The sequence below is a fragment of the Malaya genurostris genome, chromosome 3, assembly GCF_030247185.1.
Source record: "Malaya genurostris strain Urasoe2022 chromosome 3, Malgen_1.1, whole genome shotgun sequence".
NCBI lineage: Eukaryota > Metazoa > Arthropoda > Insecta > Diptera > Culicidae > Malaya > Malaya genurostris.
In genome coordinates, this window is record NC_080572.1 from 11,843,637 (window position 1) to 11,861,790 (window position 18,154).

An 18,154-nucleotide genomic window follows, 5' to 3' on the forward strand; every position below is an offset into this window, starting at 1 on the left:
CTGTTTAACCCGTTTTACCCCAATTTAATTCATAAGTCGTAATTCTGGTTAAACTTTCTTTCACATACCGAAAGCAGGCTGATTGCGGTTGATGAAAATCGATTGATATTACGAAGAAAGACCTGAAAATAGGATTATAAATGAATTCAATAACCGCACGAATCTTGTTATACCGTTTTACCCCAATTTATCCTTTAATTGAGTCTTACCCAGAAATACGACTTTTGATATAAATTGGGGTAAAACGGGTTTAACAGGCTAGTACTGTCATTCCCATTGTGTTTAATTGGATCACAAATGTTTTGCATGTAATATGAACCAATATTGATAGATCGCATTGGATCTGTTTTTGGATTGTAGATCATATTTCAACTGAATATTATAACAAGAAAAGAAATGGGGTAAAACGGTGCAACAAGTTTTCTGCTGTCAATAAAACTATATGCAATCGATTTGTTAGACTTTTTTACATCGGAAACACTCTATTCGCTCTTCTGCAAGTTCTTCGGTTTCATGTTGTATAGGTAAGCTTGAATACAATGCAGTATGAAAAGGGAACTTGGGGTAAAATGAACATGATAGCGTTTCGTGCGGTCCTTCTAAATACATGGAATCGATTTTACTGACCATTTTACACCAAAAAAGTGCTTTGTGGTCAGCTGTATCATGCCTCCAAAAAAATCGTCGCGTTTTTGGTCCATTTTTCCCCACTGTGCAGTGTATTAAACTTAGAGCTATGCAATCTACAGATATTCTTTATCATTATCTAAAATCTCTAAATGTAATGTCGTGATTGCTCGTGTTGATCGTAACACCTGTTTCCAATGAAGTTTTGAACATCGAAGAATATCTGTAGAACAGATCAGAATGAAAAAAAATAGCAGTATACATCTCCAAAACTATGGAGAGCAATAAAACATTTTATGTAAGCTACTGACTACTCGTGTTGAACTTGAGATCTGTTTTCGAAGAAGTTCTTGGACGACTGCGAACATTCTAGGAACAGATCGAAATAGTCAAGTAAGGAGTATGTAGCTCTACGACTAGGAACAGTAGAAAAAATTATATATAAACTAATGATTTTTGGTGTAGTTCTTAGGTCGTGTTTTCAATTAAGTTCTTGGACAGTAGAGAACATTCGTAGAACAGATCAAAATAGACCAGTAAGCAGTATGTAGCTCCAAAACTATGAACAACACACAAAAAGTATACATAGACTGTTGTAGTTATTGTTTTGGAGCAGTATTGATCCTAAGTACAACATTCCAAGCAACTCTTAAATTCTGTAACAACTCTTACGGATTCCCATGGTCTGAAACATACATCTACTATCTACTATCTACTATCTACTATCTACTATCTACTATCTACTATCTACTATCTACTATCTACTATATACTATCTACTATCAACTTTTGAGTTATTGAGTAATTGATAATCTTCGAAGAAGAAATAGCAGATAGTTCCGGTTCTGGTTCGTCAAAAAAAATGGTTCGTTATTCTAAGCGATGTCTGAACCGATGTGGGAATTATTTAAAGCCACAGTGTAGTCACAGATCACATTAAAATGAATTATGGAGATCACTCATGGTTCAGGATCTAATTGCCTTAAGTGACGTACCCGACAAAACGCACTACTTTCTCAGAGATATCTCCACCGACTTCGGAGAACTTGGGTAGATATGAAATTTATAATATGTTCACCGATCATTTTCAAACGGATCGATCCTGTGAAAAAGTTGTATAAGTGACATAACTTAGAAAGTGCATGGCTCTACCGCCAAATTTAGGCCCATTTAGGAACTACAATGTGATCTCGTAAATCTACTACTTTGGGCACTTCGGAGTCCAGATATTTAACCGAATTAGTAACGTAACCGCCAAACCGAACTCCTTTTAAAAAAATATGTATGTTTTATTTACTTTTACTCAGTAACAAAATTAAATGTCTGAGTTTCTTTCAGAATTGAATTTGTTGCAAAATGAGCAGAATTTAAAGAAAGAATAGCCAGAGTCCTGGGATAAGTTAAAGAATTTGGTTATGGCAACAAAATTCAATAAAGTAATAATTTCAAAAAAAAATAATCCTAATAATTGTAAATTTCGAGTGTTTAATTTAATTAAAGTACATTCTGTATACCAGAGCATTTCGAATGATCCAAGCTTTATATGTTGAAGACATCTAATTAGGTTTCAAAAGCAAACAGAATCAAAACCACCCATCCAGATACCAAAGCTACAAGCATTGCGACCCCTCGAGTGTCACACCATTCAATCAAAATACCATCAGTGAGTTCTTTCTTTTCCCTAGATGTGATTCCATCGCGAACAAAACTGATCGTATGCAAAATTCATCCTTTAACTGTGACTACAAAGTGTTACCTAGCAGTATGAACTCCCACGAGAAAATAAGTACATCGAACGCTTCCGAAACATGGTCCTGTCGTAATGGCAAAGTTCTTTTTCGGCTACTTCATTCAAACAAATTATAAACTCGTTTTTTTTGCACTTCGGCAATGCAAAACATTCGGCCTGCTGCGATGCTGTTTGGGGACTTTGCCGTTCGATTTTTCCGCGGCATATTTGCCGTTCATTTCTTTCAGTTTTTCCATACATGTGTTTGGGGTGTTTGTCACCGTGGAAGCGGGTAAGCTCAATTTTTGCTCTCATTCGCTCGCCAGGTTGATCAGATGGGGATAGTACCATTTTCCACTCAAACGGCCGATACCGAACAGAAAGCAGCGAAGAGATGCGAAAAAAATCAAAACGACAACGACAAAAAAAATCCAGCATTCTCCGTTCAGTGGCTCATTCGTTCAGGCTAGTCGATATAGACGAATGCGACGAGGATGAAAGTCAACCCCTTTTAATTTTATATAAATTGGGGAGAAAAAATCACACACATACACTACGGTTCATTCGCGTTGCTCCCAATATATGCAAGAGAAGTCATTAGCAAAGACATAAAAAAAACCCTAGCATGCCGAGCGTTGGATGACATTAGAAAAATTCGCATCGACGTTGGCAGTAACACGCGGTAGATCACAGGCTTGGATGGACTGCTGGAGAAGTATCCCATTATTTTGCCTCAGTTCGTGTGAATTATAAAATCAGGAGAAATATTCTTCGATCGATTACCCTAGTAGGTCAATATTTGTTGTAAGTTTGCACGTGAGGGCGAACTAGAGGTGGGCAAAATAACTCGCCGGAAACCGTCTGAAAATTAATAGTTTTACTGAAATAACCTTTCGAACCGTTCTTTCGTTCAGCTAGAATTCCCTTCCACTTTACGGGAAAAAAAAACAACAAAAACATTTTACAATTTTGCTGAAACAAATTCAACGATTGTGACTGAAAACGAATCCACAATTTATGTCTCAACTATAATAATAATTGTTTTCTTTCACTTAAGTTTACTTAATGCAGTAAAATTAAGTTTTTAGTAAAATCCGATGGCGGGTTGAATATTTTTTTATATTTCAACTAATATTGAAAGTTGGCGTTGTATAAAAGCTTAACATGAACTCCCATTTTAAAACCGAATATCCGAATATTTGAACATATTTCAAAATATTTCGTTTTGTATAGTATCCTTTGCAGTATTACTGTACAAAACAAACGATTTTTAACAATCGAATCTATATTTGGTGCTACTCAATAATGATTTTTTCAAGGCGCGCAGCATTAAGAATTCACCGCATTGTTACTCACATCTATTCCATACATACTGGCCCTTATTACCTTTACCCCGGGTTGGCGGTTCAATGCATAGGACGCTGGTCTTACAAACCAGCTGTCGTATGTTTGAGCCCCGACCTGAAAGGATTCTTAGTGTCAGTAGGATCCATAGTACTAGCCATGCAATGATTCTGTACGCTAAGAATCGCCTCGAAGTCTGTTGAAAAAGAAAGGCCAAATTCCACGGAAGGAATGTAATGCCAAGACTTTGCTTAGCTTTGCTTGCCCTTATTACCATTTTCACTTCCACTTCCACTTCTGTTGGAAAAATGCTTTTTTTCACTACAGTGATCACTTCACTATGCGTGATACTGGTAATAGGGACAATCAAGTGAAGTGACATGTAAGTGAAGTGAATGTGAAAGTGGAAGTGAGAACGGTAATGAGGACCTCACTTCACTTGGTTTTCACCGTGTAGTGATACCGGTAATAAGGGCCACTGTTCCTTTTAAAAATTGTTTTCACACAGTCTTGAACTAGTATTTTAATGCTATAAATCAATTACAACGAAGGCCAAAACAATACGCAAACAACTTCAACACGAACGTTTCTGATTTCGTAACGCATTGTTTTGACATTACTCAATCTTTTGGATTTTTAACTAATGAATTTGCAAATGAAACTAATTTTTTTATTGATTTATATGAGCTCACAATCAGCAGTGATGATTAGTGATGATGCAGTGTCTAATTTTCTGATTTTGACCACATTATTAGTTGTTAATGAAAATTTCGTCTTGAATTGAAATTTTTCTGGTTTTTGTCCACTGAAAATTTCCCCAGGAAATTAGTAATATTTCAAGCAACATAAATACTGAATGATAGCCAAGTTAATGGTTGTAATTGAATTTAATTCCTTTTTATTATTGGAACTCATTGTTACCATTATTTTTGGCGTGATTTTCGAACGGTATTGAGAAATAGTGTAATCACATATGGCATATCCATCAAATTATCCATGTTTCTACCGTTGGATTATTCATATTGCGTCGATGTTGTTATGGTTAATGATACCTAGGTCAATATTCGAAATAAAAGTGCCTCAATCATTGACTTAGGTTTATTCAATGTGAAAGAGTCCTCATTGACTTCGGTATTGTTGATTTCAGTAGACTTATAGCAAATAGCATTGACCAGCGATTTACAGTGATAGTTTCTATCTGGATCCAATACTATCAGCTTGATATGAAATGCGATTTGTAATTTTAAAGCTTAAAATATTATTCGACATATTGCTCTTGCATAAAATCTTCAACTCATTTTACTGTAAACATTTATCAGCAGATGCGTTCATTATTGAAGAGTGCTCTTTTTACAGCAAAATCGAGCACGGGACAATTTTTTTACGAGCCGACTTAAGGCGGACTGTGTTGAACTAGACATGTAAAATTACTGATTTTCCGAATTGACGATCTAGATGACTCTGAAAATTCATCTCTCTTTCAAATAGAGTGGTAATCTAATCTTGTGAATTTCAGATCTCTATCTCGATTCCATGCAGACTTTCTGCTTTGATTATGGGTATTCAAATTGATATTAAACCTAATGCACTTGTTTGTGCTTGATTAGGAAGTCATCAGAATTCACATCCTTTGATTCGGATGAAACTTCGTATACGTTTACAGTATGACAAAACATTTATTTTGCACGGATGCAAAAACCGATGCAACTCAAGACTGATTTTCAAATAGGATGTAAATATTTTTGCATGCAATTTCTTCAAGTCGTTATAACTTGGAAACTGTGAATTGTACGAAAATGGTGACCGAACAGAATTTGTAGGAAATTGATCGAATATACACTAATAAAAAATGTGCCGCACTTTTTTAAAATATTGAAAACCAATCGAAAAACTAAAATTTAGGAAAAAACGTCTCTTTAATATTTTTTAAATTATAATTTAAAGCCCACATTCTGGTTCTAATTTGGTTAGTGTGAACTAAACAATGGTGAAGTTACAGCTAAACTAATTTACCAACATTTGCTTTTGATAGTGGAGACCGAGGCGAAAATGGCCACTCACAACAATTCGAACCCTGAATGTCACTTTTTATCTTCTAAGCCTACTATTGGCTTATGTTCATTTGGCATACCGCATGTCGTCCACTAATCGGCTTCTGAAGTTCAACTTGAGACTCAGAAGTCGGTGAGTGCGAAAAAGTCATTTTTTCTTCAAAAGTAAAATTTTCTTGTTCCAGAATTGGGTTGTAGAATATATTTCCAGTGGCTTTCATGATAACATAATTTTTGTTTGTGTTATGACTTCGCAAAAACGAAACGAAGCAATGGAGCGAAAATGGTCACTTGATAGAGGGGCGAAAACTGCCAATAAACTTGATCTAAGTCATAAATTAATTGTTGGTTTTAACAAAAACTTGCAAATTTTATGAAGCTCACCACTACTTTCCAGTACGTATCAATAAAATAGTCCAACAATCGGGCATAATCGATAATCACAAATACGATATTACCGAAAACGTATGTACTTTTCAAAACGTTTCTAAAATACAGTCGGCATCGGCGGCTCAAAAACTGAGCGAAGATTTCGCACCATGGAATGATTTGGACAAACGCTGCTTTTACTGGAACAGATTACTTAATAATAAGCGCTAGAAAATTTTCAATGAATGCCCCCGCGGAGTTCACCCGGGATGTGCGTTCAATCTACAGTATTTTTACATATTTGAATTGATTTCCTGAGCCAAACGGAAAATCAGGTTATGAATAAAACGTTTTTGCCTTTCTCATATAGAAAGGTTATGCAATCACTGTGAAATCCGACTTTTGAACCGAGGCTCGGAGGGCCGAGTGTCATATACCATTCGACTCAGTTCATCGAGTACGCAAAATGTCTGTGTGTGTATGTGTGTGTATGTGTGTGTGTGTGTATGTGTGTGTATGTGTGTGTATGTGTGTGTATGTGTGTATGTAACGTTTTTTTGCACTACCTTTTCTCGGAGATGGCTAAACCGATTTTTACAAACTTAGATTCAAATGAAAGGTCTTGTGGTCCCATACAAAATTCCTGAATATTATTTGGATCCGACTTCCGGTTCCGGAATTATGGGGTAAAATGTGCAAAAAATTGTGAAAATAAGTGCACTAACTTTTCTCGGGGATGGCTGAACCGATTTTCATAAACTTAGATTCAAATGAAAGGTCTTGTGATACCATACGTCATTCCTGAATTTCATCAGGATCCGACTTTCGGATCCGGAAATATAGGGTAAAGTGTGTTAAAAATTGTATACCATCACTGAAAAGAGCGAAAAACCGTAAAAAGTTTTCTAAATCGACCTCAAATCTTTTCCATTTGATAGTTTTTATTTATCAGTAGACGGTCAAACAAATCTATTTCGGTTATTCTTTTAAGAATCGAAGAAAAATAATTTTGAAGAATACCACAGTATTATATATGATAGTATGATTGATATGAGAAAGGCATCATTACACCACTAGGTGGATTAAAACAGGTTTTTTTTTATTCATTTAAATTTAAACTCAAAAACACTTTCACATACTTATTTCTCATCGTATTTCTTTGATAAAATCAGTAATTTTAAGATGAAATGATATTTTTGTCGTGAATACGACTTACTTTACTATGGGGCGCCTTTTCAAAATTAGCCATATGGAAGAATGGGCAGAACTTAAACGTGAATATCTCGATTTGTATTAATCGCAGCAGCATAATTCTTTCACTATTTCATAAAAAATATGATCAGGAATTTAGGATAATATTTTGAACAGTGTGAGATAATCACAAACAATTCAAAAATTTAGTTTTCTGAAAATTTTGAAACAACGCGGAAAACTTACTTTTGCTTGGGTTTTTCGCGCAAGGACGAGGTAGTCAGGCACATATCTTCAACTGAACGTTATAAAAGGGGAACCGTGGTCGAAAATCGACCATATCTTCTTGTGCGTTGGATGAAAGCAGACTTCGGGGCGAGAAGACGCATTCAAACAGCGGCATCGGAGAGCGCACCTTCTGCGTGGTTAAAACCCTCAAACGCTCAGGTCGTAGTTCAAGGCGAGAACACGCATTCACGACATCCAGTTATGTCTCTGACATTACACACCCGTACTTTTTTTCCTGTACGAAACAATTGTAAGATATCAATAAGACCAAAAATTTCATATATACACAATATTTGGTCATGTCTGATTGTTTCCTGCGTTTATCCGGCTGCTCGGCCATCCATGGAAGTTGACCATCAATGTTAACTTCCCTCTCTGAGCAGCCTAGATAGCCGTGTAGTGTCGGTAGCGGTTTCCCAACTGGCTAAGAATAACGCTACGGTCCACCTGTACCGGTGGTATAAGTCCACCAAACAGGTAAGCCGTGTGGTATCCGGCGGAATTATTTTTTACCAAGAATTGATCCACTGGTTTCCTGTTCCATGTCGTAAAAGGCCACAAAAATAGGAACTCCTAAGTCAAGGTGTATTTCCGTGCCGATGGCTGAATGGCTGCAGGAGGTTAAACATTGCAGTCGTGGACGGAATATCTTGGGTTTTTCCTCAAGGTGGTGTACTATCCCCACTTTTATGGAACCTAGTCGCTGATGGTTTGTTAAGGAAACTTAATAACCTTGGATTTCCGACTTATGGTTTTGCCGACGATTATCATATATTGATGACCGGTATAAGCATTAACACTCTCTTTGATTTAATGCAGCAAGCCCTGCGATCTGTTGAACAATGGTGTTGTCAGGTTGGATTATCTGTAAATCCGGGCAAAACATCAAATGGTGCTTTTCACTCATCGTAGGATAATTACAGGAGCTCGTCCGTTGCAGTTCTTTGGTTCAGAGGTCACTGTGGTCGATCAAGTTAAATACGTCGGGGTTATTCTTGACTCAAAACTGAATTGGTCTGCTCACATTGACTTCAGGATTGAAAGAGCTTGCATGGCTTTCGGCCAATGCAGACGAGCTTTTGGAAAATCATGGGGACTCAAACCCAGATATATTCATTGGATCTACACAACTATTGTTAGACCAATTTTAGCATATGGATGTCTTGTATGGTGGCAGAAAGGAGAAGTCGCGACAGTTCAGTCAAAGCTAAATCATCTCCAAAGGATGGTCCTAATGGCGATGACAGGAGCATTCACGACAACTCCTAATGCTGCTCTAGAGGCGCTACTGTGTATTAAACCACTACATGTGTTCCTAAAACAAGAAGAATTATCTTGTGCATACCGTCTTAGGGTTACAGGGCTTTGGAACAGTAACCCATTTGATTATGCTACCAGCACACTCGCTTGTGGTCTCAAATGGTTACGTGGGATGAGTATTTACTCGCTCCTAGTGACCTAACTCTCACATGCAGTTTTCCTTTTAAAACATTCAATGTGAGCTATCCTCTTCGTTAGGAATGGTTGTCTGGTTGTCTGGAACGACAACTTGATGAACACATAGTTTGTTTTACGGACGGTTCTCTGTTGAATGGTCGTGCTGGTGCTGGTGTCTACTGTCGTGAAATGAGGCTGGAGCAGTCTCATTCACTTGGTAGATACTGTACTGTGTTCCAAGCAGAAATCTACGCAATTCTGTGTGAAGTACAATCGGCACTTCAGCAGAGGATCTGTGGTAAACGTATTTATTTTTGTTCCGACAGTCAGGCAGCCTTAAAGGCACTCAGTTCGAATGACTCACGGTCGAATCTAGTGATCGCATGTCGAACTCAAATTGAAGACCTCAGCATTTCAAATGCTGTTTACTTCTTATGGGTGCCCGGCCATTCTGGTATTACTGGAAATGAATGGGCTGATGAGTTGGCTAGAGCTGGTGCAACGAATGATTTCGTTGGTCCTGAACCAGCTTTACCACTTTCAACTAGTTGGATAAAGCACAAGATACGTTCTTGGGCTGCATCCAAACATGCCAGCTACTGGCGCGGCTTGCAAACTTGCGCTCAGACAAAAGCATTTCTACCAGATTTAAATCTGAAAATGTCAAAGTGTCTACTGCATTTCTCCAAGTATCATTGAGGTATTCTGGTCGGAGCTCTGACTGGACATTGCAAACTAAATTATCACATGGCTACTATTCAACGTGCTGAGTATTATTCGTGTGATTTGTGTAAATGCGATTATGGTACTTCATATCATCTGATATGTAACTCCATACATGGTTGAGTCTGTGTATGCGGAGCTAAAATTGAAGGATATTCTCTCGTTTCTCACCCAATGTGGTAAGGAGCTATAGTCAGAAGGGTTCATCGTTCTTCCTGGAGTGAATGAATCCCTTCTGTATTCACCTTAAATAGGGTTTAGCAGATTGTTTGGCATCCTTTGGGGGGTACCGAATTTACTTCTGCTCGTACATACTGCGAGTCGTTCTGCATTCTTCCGAGAGTGCAGAATGGTGTCGCTTTTGTAAGATCTCTAAATCCTCTCGGGGGTTGGAGGTTTTATTAACAGCAGACTGTTCGGGACCTCGTAGAGGTTCAGAATTTCCTTCTGCTTCCACTAAATGTGATCCTCAGCAGATTGTTCAGCATCCCTTAGGGGTGCAGAATTTACTTCTACTTTTATGTGTTTTTGTGTCGTCAATTTTTCCCATCCTCCTAGTCCAACCCTTACCATTTCCTTTCAATCCTTCCCTCTTATATATCGGGAAAATGATGCTAAAAACAAATTGATGGCAAGGCACAAATCTCCAAATATCAAGGGGAACGTGCCATTTGAGCCAATTTGTTCTGATTCCTGATATGTCTCTGACATTACACACCCGTACTTTTTTTCCTGTACGAAACAATTGTAAGATATCAATAAGACCAAAAATTTCATATATACACAATATTTGGTCATGTCTGATTGTTTCCTGCGTCAAAATGTGACTGGAAATTTTCGCCCCAGCCATCTGTCAGGCGGAGGGTGAAGGTGGTATTCAAATCAGCCTTTCGTCATTTTAAAATTCACACTAACCAAATTTGCACCAAAATGTGAGCTTCTAGTTAAGACTTAAAATTTAATAATTTAAAGTATATATTAAAGAGAAGTTTATTTCTTAGCTTTAGTTTTTCGGTTGGTTTTCTAGTTCTTTTTTAATACCATTTTTGTACCATAACGATAACGAGTTATAACGATTTGGAAAAAATGCATGCAAAAATACATACTCCATTTTTCTGTTTGCTATTCTAAAAACACGTGCCAAATATCGATCAAATTGAAAAAAGTCATTTCTGAATTTGCAACTTTTTCTGCTGAATTTCTCTTGAGTGACCACTCCTAGATGAAAGTCCGATACAGACCAATATCACTTGAACCTGTATCCTTACTTATGTCGTTTTTCATTGATTCCACTCGCTCGGTGCCAGTGTTTTGCCCTGACAGCCGATCAATGAAACGGTTTTGTAAAGTTTGGTTTGCACGCATGCTGCACGGAAAAGAAAACGGGTGCAAAATAGTTGCCCGCGAATTGCCCCGAAAGTGCTTTTTTTAGTGCGGTGCAAATCAATGAAACACAGTGCACCTGTTTTGATTGCCCGATTGCAAGAAAAGTGCACGAATCGAGCAAAACACTCCACGAGTGTTCTCAATGAAAAACGACATTAGTAACAATTTTGTGATCCGAAATCAAATGAAGCAATGCTGAACAGTTGGCATTGTTTCATTGTGTTGATATTTTTGTAATCATCTCCCTACATCGGGATGCATTTGCTGTTGAAACGATACCTCAGTTTCTTCCACTGCTGACACAAATTCGGACACGCTCGAAATGAACTTTGCTTCGAAATGTGTCTGTTTTTGCGCCTTTAGCGCATTTCATTTGCTCATTCCTCGAATTTCTTCTCTGACTTTTCAGCTTCAAATCTGACACAATGTTTAAGAGATAAGACTCATATCTAACTATTAGCCAACTCACTCAAACTCACTTCGTACTCCTTGACTATACTGTATTATTTTGTTCGACTTCATTGTATTCCCATAGAAGTTCAATTTAATTCATAGCTCGCAATCTACAACTTGTGTCCCAATGAAACACTCCTGTTTCGAGCATCACTTTCCAGTTCTAAAAGTAGTTTTCTAAGTGGTTGACCACATTCGTTAAGCAGGAATCAATTAAAACCGTACGTCAATCCTGTGATTGGGGCCTATTTCCTGCTTTTAAAGCCGATCAACTAGAAATCAGTTTTGCCGAAACACAATACCTTTCATAAACAGTGCTTGGTCACCATGCATCGTAACCAGGCAAGTGGATGACAAAAAAAAAATCGGCAGGCGGGAAAAAATCAACTGCATGCAACATGGCCGGGTGAGGGTGGTTCACACATACAATCACCCACAGTCACACACTAGTGCGAGTGTGAACGGATTTTCTACATATCAAGGACCGTCCACCTTCAAATAAAAAAAAGAGTTCCCGTTCTGAACCGATAGACTTTTAGATCAGACACCCACCCTTGCCGACGAGGGTAGTAATGCCATCGAATCAGCAGCGTTCGGCAAACAGAATTCAAGCAAGCAATGCAATGTAGAAACATCGCGACTTTTTTTGCGCTAGCTGCAAACTTTTCTCACACCAGCACCACCTCTAAGCCCCATTTCGTTTTTCGTACTGATTAAACATTAATTAACAAAAACAATGGAGACGAAAGCGTTAGAACGAGAGCAGTAAGAGGACAAGCTGAAAATCGGTGCAATCTCGAATACTCTGGCACTTCATCCGGTCGGATCGGGGCTGCAGAAAATAAATTAGAGTTTTAATATTATTTTTTCCGCGTTGTTCACTTTTCTCATTTGGTCAAATTTCATTTGTCTTTTATTTGCCCCACCGGGCCAGGCCGCGCACCAATTCACCTAGCAGTGCACGAGAATTTGTTTTATTTTCTTTCACTCCGAACCCACCATTTGGGCAGTCGGTAGGAGGAAAAAACACATGTGTGTGTTTGTCTGACTCAAAAGCTAGATTTTTGTGCTACTGTGTATGCATGCAGGAGCTCATATGGATTCAAACATTTTTTTTGTAAGTTTTTCACATCCCCTGTTCTCTCGTTTCACCGATGATAAATGAATTGAATTTTTAATACTCGGAAATTTATGCATTAGTGAAACATATTGTGATTCTTTTTTGTTTCCAGAATTGAAGATGGCTTTGGTGGATGCGTGTTACAAGAGCAAACAAAAATGACTATTAGCTAAGCCATCCGAGAAATAAAGCATTTGTAATAACATCTACTATGACGAGAAAGTGGAAAATATTTTTATATTAAGAAAGCCATAATCAATAAGAATATACCACTAACGAATGCCCTTCCCATCCACATTGCATTTTGCTCAATTCCTACAGTTGGACAAATACACATTCAGAAGAGCAAACGTAGCAGGCGTCATTTGAAAATTCGAACGAACGTAAACAAACAAAGTCAAATCAGCCTACTTCTCCGATCGGTTGCCGAAGTGCAGTGCGAAGTGAGAGAACATGAGAGTCATCATAGCAATCCCGTCTCCCATCGCCTGCCGACCGACGGTTCGATGTATGAGAGCACCGATGAGACCCAACCTTCCTCTGCTGATCCAGTATCATCACATCACCCATAACCAAAGTAGCTAATGTTTGCCGGTGCTCTAGCGTGATGGATGTGGGTGGTATTTGAATGCACCTCTTCCGCAAGCCGAGGTATGAGGATTCGAACATGTTCAACTACTCGACGACGGGTGATTTTAATGTTGCGCTTATAAGCCGGACGACTGCTGCGATGATGGTGCGTTGAGCAAGGCATGCTTCGATCGAGTAACTCAGAACATAGATTGTCCTCCTTCTCTAGGAGAAGCTACATAAATTCTACTCCTGGTGGCAGGCAGCAAAGTCGGACATCGTCCAACTTTCAGACGATGGTTCAATGCTGGGTAGCTACGGCGAAGAAGACATAAGAGATAATATGCAGATAAGTTCGAATGTATTTCGTCTGCGTATGTAAAGCTCCGAGGATACACACTCACACAGCTATCGATAAACGCAAACAAGAAGGCACTGCACACATCGTTTAATGTATACTGGATTGGACCGTATATATGAAGCATTCTTAAGCTTATTTAAAATTTAAATGACGTCTAACAATACATTCAATGATGCTGATTAAAATCTATCAGTGAAAATAGAAAAGAATGGTCATATCATGCACAAAACAAGGACCGATTGGCATTACGGGGGAGTTTGATAGAGCACAGTGGTTGGACGGTTGAGACTCTGAAGCACTTTTGTGGTATAAATGGGGATGTTTGGCTTTGTTACGTTTCTTCTTCAACCTTGTGAAAACCAATGTCGATGAAGAGGATATGTTGAGTGGTACGGTATTGCAAATCGATATTGCCCGATACACTAAATGAACCACAATGAAAATGACTTGGTGGAATGGAGGCGTTGTAATGTAAACTAACTATGGGTGGATGAAAAGTGGGACAAAAACGAGCATTTAGAAAAAAAAATTGTTAGTAAAAGACACCGATTATTAATCTACAGAGAAGAAAAACCTTACTTTGCCTGAACGTGTGTCACATTTTATTTTATTTCACGTATCTATAATCGCTTCAAACCAGAGCAGTATCCGCTGTCAGTTGCATGCTGCGAAAGAAATACATTGTTGGTGCAATTGTACCATTGGTTGTTATTTATTGTACAAAAAATAACGAACCTAGACGCAAACCAACCCTTCGATATGTGAACCCAACAAAATAGAATACAAGAAAACATCCCTTGTCCCACACACACACCCTTCCTGTATTGAACTTATCATTCGAAAAGTACTACATTACAGAAAAAAAGAAAGGGGAAGAGTCCGTGCAATCAATTATACGAATTTGAAATTCAAAAGTTTTCACCCAAAAAACACAACGAATTGATCGGGCGCTGCATACCAACCGACGCTACATGATTCAAATTTAAAAAAAATAATAATGCGTGTAAGAGCGTGAAAAAGTAGCAAATCTTTATCACGCGCGACGAGGGGTCGCTTCATCACCCCGAGTTTATTTAAATACTCAACTTTCCCACTACCCGTCGCCGCCTGTGATGCTACGCGAAGTTTCTCCACGTTGTGACATTCGTAGCTGATGAGAGAATGATTCGGTAGGTGTGGAAAGTCAGTCAAAGTTAGCCTTGCAACAACTGTACGTACTCTTTCGAGCGGTAAACAGAGCTTGCTTGGATTAGGTGGATCACCATCTAGTACGTGACAATGACCCCACTGTGAAAGGAGCCCCGGGCTGGATGCGTTCCAGTCCTTCTGTTGCCGGCCAATGTGTATAATGGTAAAATAATTTAATGTGCCCGTTAATTCATTACTCACTTATTATTTATTATCTTCTTTCGAATCGAGATCGCACAACAGTTATTATACCACGTTTCATTAAGTTTTTGCAACACGGCAGACACGTCGTAATTGTCGTATCGTATGTATGTGAGATGGGTGCTCCGCATGTCCTCCTTCCAGTAGTGAGCCAGCGGTTATATTTTTTAACCGGCCTGGCCAACAATAATCCAACTTATAAATAAGTATTGCATTTATTTGCCCGTACACATACACACATGCACACACTTAGTTTGAGGCAACTTGAAATGGTCAACCCCTCAGACGAAATGCAGGAATGTGGGAGATTCACTTGCAGTACTTAGAAGAAGGAAATTTTCAATCGAACGATATTTTTATTTCAATTACCAACTTGTTAGTTTTTTCAATGTTTGTTTTTTTTTGTTTTTTGCCTTTCTCATATAGAAAGGTTATGCAATCACTGTGAAAACCGACTTTTGAACCGAGGCCAGGAGGGCCGAGTGTCATATACCATTCGACTCAGTTTGTCGAGTACGCAAAATGTGTGTGTGTGTGTGTGTATGTGCGTACGTGTGTATGCAATGTTTTTTTGCACTAACTTTTCTCGGAGATGGCTAAACCGATTTTCACAAACTTAGATTCAAATGAAAGGTCTTGTGGTCCCATACAAAATTCCTGAATATCATTTGGATTCGACTTCCGGTTCCGGAATTATGGGGTAAAATGTGCAAAAAATTGTGAAAATAAGTGCACTAACTTTTCTCAGAGATGGCTGAACCGATTTTCACAAACTTAGATTCAACCGATTTTCACAATCTTAGGTTCAAATGAAAGGTCCTGTGGTCCCATACGTAATTCCTGAATTTCATGCGTAATTCCTGAATTTCATGCGGAGTGGGTTAAAAATTGTATACCATCACTGAAAATAGGGAAAAACCTTGAAAAATTTTCTAAATCGACCTCAAATGTTTTCCAATTGATAGTTTTTATCAGTAGACGGTCAAACAAACCGATTTCGGTTATTCTTTTCAGAATCGAAGAAAATTATTTTAAAGAATACCTCAGTATTATATATGATAGTATGATTGATATGAGAAAGGCATCATTACACCACTAGGTGGATTAAAAAAGGTTTTTTATGTATTTATTGCACAATTAGTAGTACCATAATACGTATAAGACCAATTCCATACGAAATCGAAGGTCGATTTTTCTTGTATTTTATGATTTGAATGCAGAGACAATTTGCATCAGAAGTTTGTCATTTTTACTATAGCCTTACTTTTGAGGAGGGACTGAGTAAAAATCGCCTAAAATTGTCATTAATATATGTTTCAGAAAATGTTCAATCGATTTGGTGTCTTCTGCATAGTTTTAGGTTAAGGATTATGTAAAATAAATAGTACTGTTGAGAAAAAAATGTTCTTCAAATTCAAATTCCAATATCTTAAAAAAGATTTTTTTTTTCATGTATATCTTAGCTGAAGTCCAAAATAAAAAACTGTAAAATTTCTAGAATTGAGAAATAATATTTGAAAAAGTTACATATTTTCAAAATAATGTTAAATTTTTGTAAATCATGTAATTTTTTTTTATTTTTTAACAAAGTTTTATAAAAGAACGCTAAATTTCCAATTAAAACAAAGTTCATCCAAATTTTGCTCTATGCTACAGCAGTTTGAAAAAAAAAATTTATTTTTTTAACGATTTTCGGATGGTTATTTGAGTTTATTAAAAAAAATATAAGTTCTTATACAATGTTCGAGAGTCGCATTTATTGAAGATTTCTTATTGTTTAATGATATCTACTATTTTTATCCTAGTATAGCAATTTGAAAATCGTCTATTTTCTATTTTATCTACAGAAACTGAACTGAAAGGATGGTATTTTCGTGTTCCTTGAATAGTAATTGCTTTTGAATATTGTTCATTAAGATGTTGCTTGGTATTTTCATACTCAATGTCTCTCCTCCTTTCGCTTCTGAGCCCAATCGAAAAGTTCCTTTGAATTTTAATGGGATGTTCACGTTTCTTAGCAAGACTTGTAGCCATGCGTTTTATTCTTCCTCTTACGGCAACACATTGTCCGTTACCATACAATGTTGCGAAAAAATGCCTTTCAACATCTATATCGATATTAACTTCTTTGTTTAAAGAAAACATATGTCTTCTAATGCTGTTTATTATCTCGTGATATTTCTCCATAATATATTCAACAGAAATAATTTTTGTTTTGTAAATTCGACCATGGCAATACTCAAGATTGATTAATTGAAAATATCAATATTAACTTTTTGGATGTATTCTGGAACGTTTGAGTCCGTTGTCTCTATTGATGTTGCTGACGTCGCTTTTAATGGTTCCTGTCTGAAAACAATCATGTTGGAATTTGTTGACTATATTGGTGTTTCTGTTGTTGCTTGCAGGAAAACAACTTCACTACTCGATAAGTTATCGCTACTACACAGTTCGAAAAAATCTTGTGATTTTACATCTTATAAGATGAACATAACTGGAGCGTCGTATTTCACAGAAATATTCAAGAACATGTAAAATTGAGTGATTTGAAAACTACATGGCTTGAACTCGAATAAAATAAAAAACAAAAGATCGATAGCAACAGCGGGACTTGAACCGAGAAACATTAGATCACAAAGCACATTCATTAATCGACTGAACCACAGAAGCACATATCTGCTTGCTGAATAATTGATACATATAAATCCATACTGCGGTAATTGGTAGCCGAGTGCGAATTACACTCGGAGCGTGTGTAATTTTGTGCGCGTCGAATATTGCGTCATTTGAAAAATCAAGTAGTTATGAATTATATCGTTTGTAGGTTTATGTAACAATAAAATGTAAAATTCATAATTTTTTCTGTGTAGATAGAGCAGTTCGTTTGTTCAACTCCAAACGACATAATTTTCTTGTTAAGCAGATTTTTTTCAACAAATCCTAGTTCAACTAATTTTGCAATATTACTTTCCGTGAGATTTCGGCAATTTTAGGACCACTTTTTAGAAAACACGTTTACGCAATCTCTGTAAACGCTATTCATTTTGTACTTCATTTTTCAATTCTGAGCTATTTCTTGTTTTCCCTTGATTATCACTCACCTGTCACTCGTTTCTC

At 37.4% G+C, this 18,154-nt stretch overlaps 1 protein-coding gene across 6 annotated transcripts in view; it reads right to left on the reverse strand.

Moving 5' to 3' along the window:
• LOC131438310 (POU domain, class 6, transcription factor 2) overlaps positions 1–18,154 on the reverse strand; it is a 238,630-nt gene that overhangs the window by 158,112 nt on the left and 62,364 nt on the right. The window lies entirely within an intron of this gene.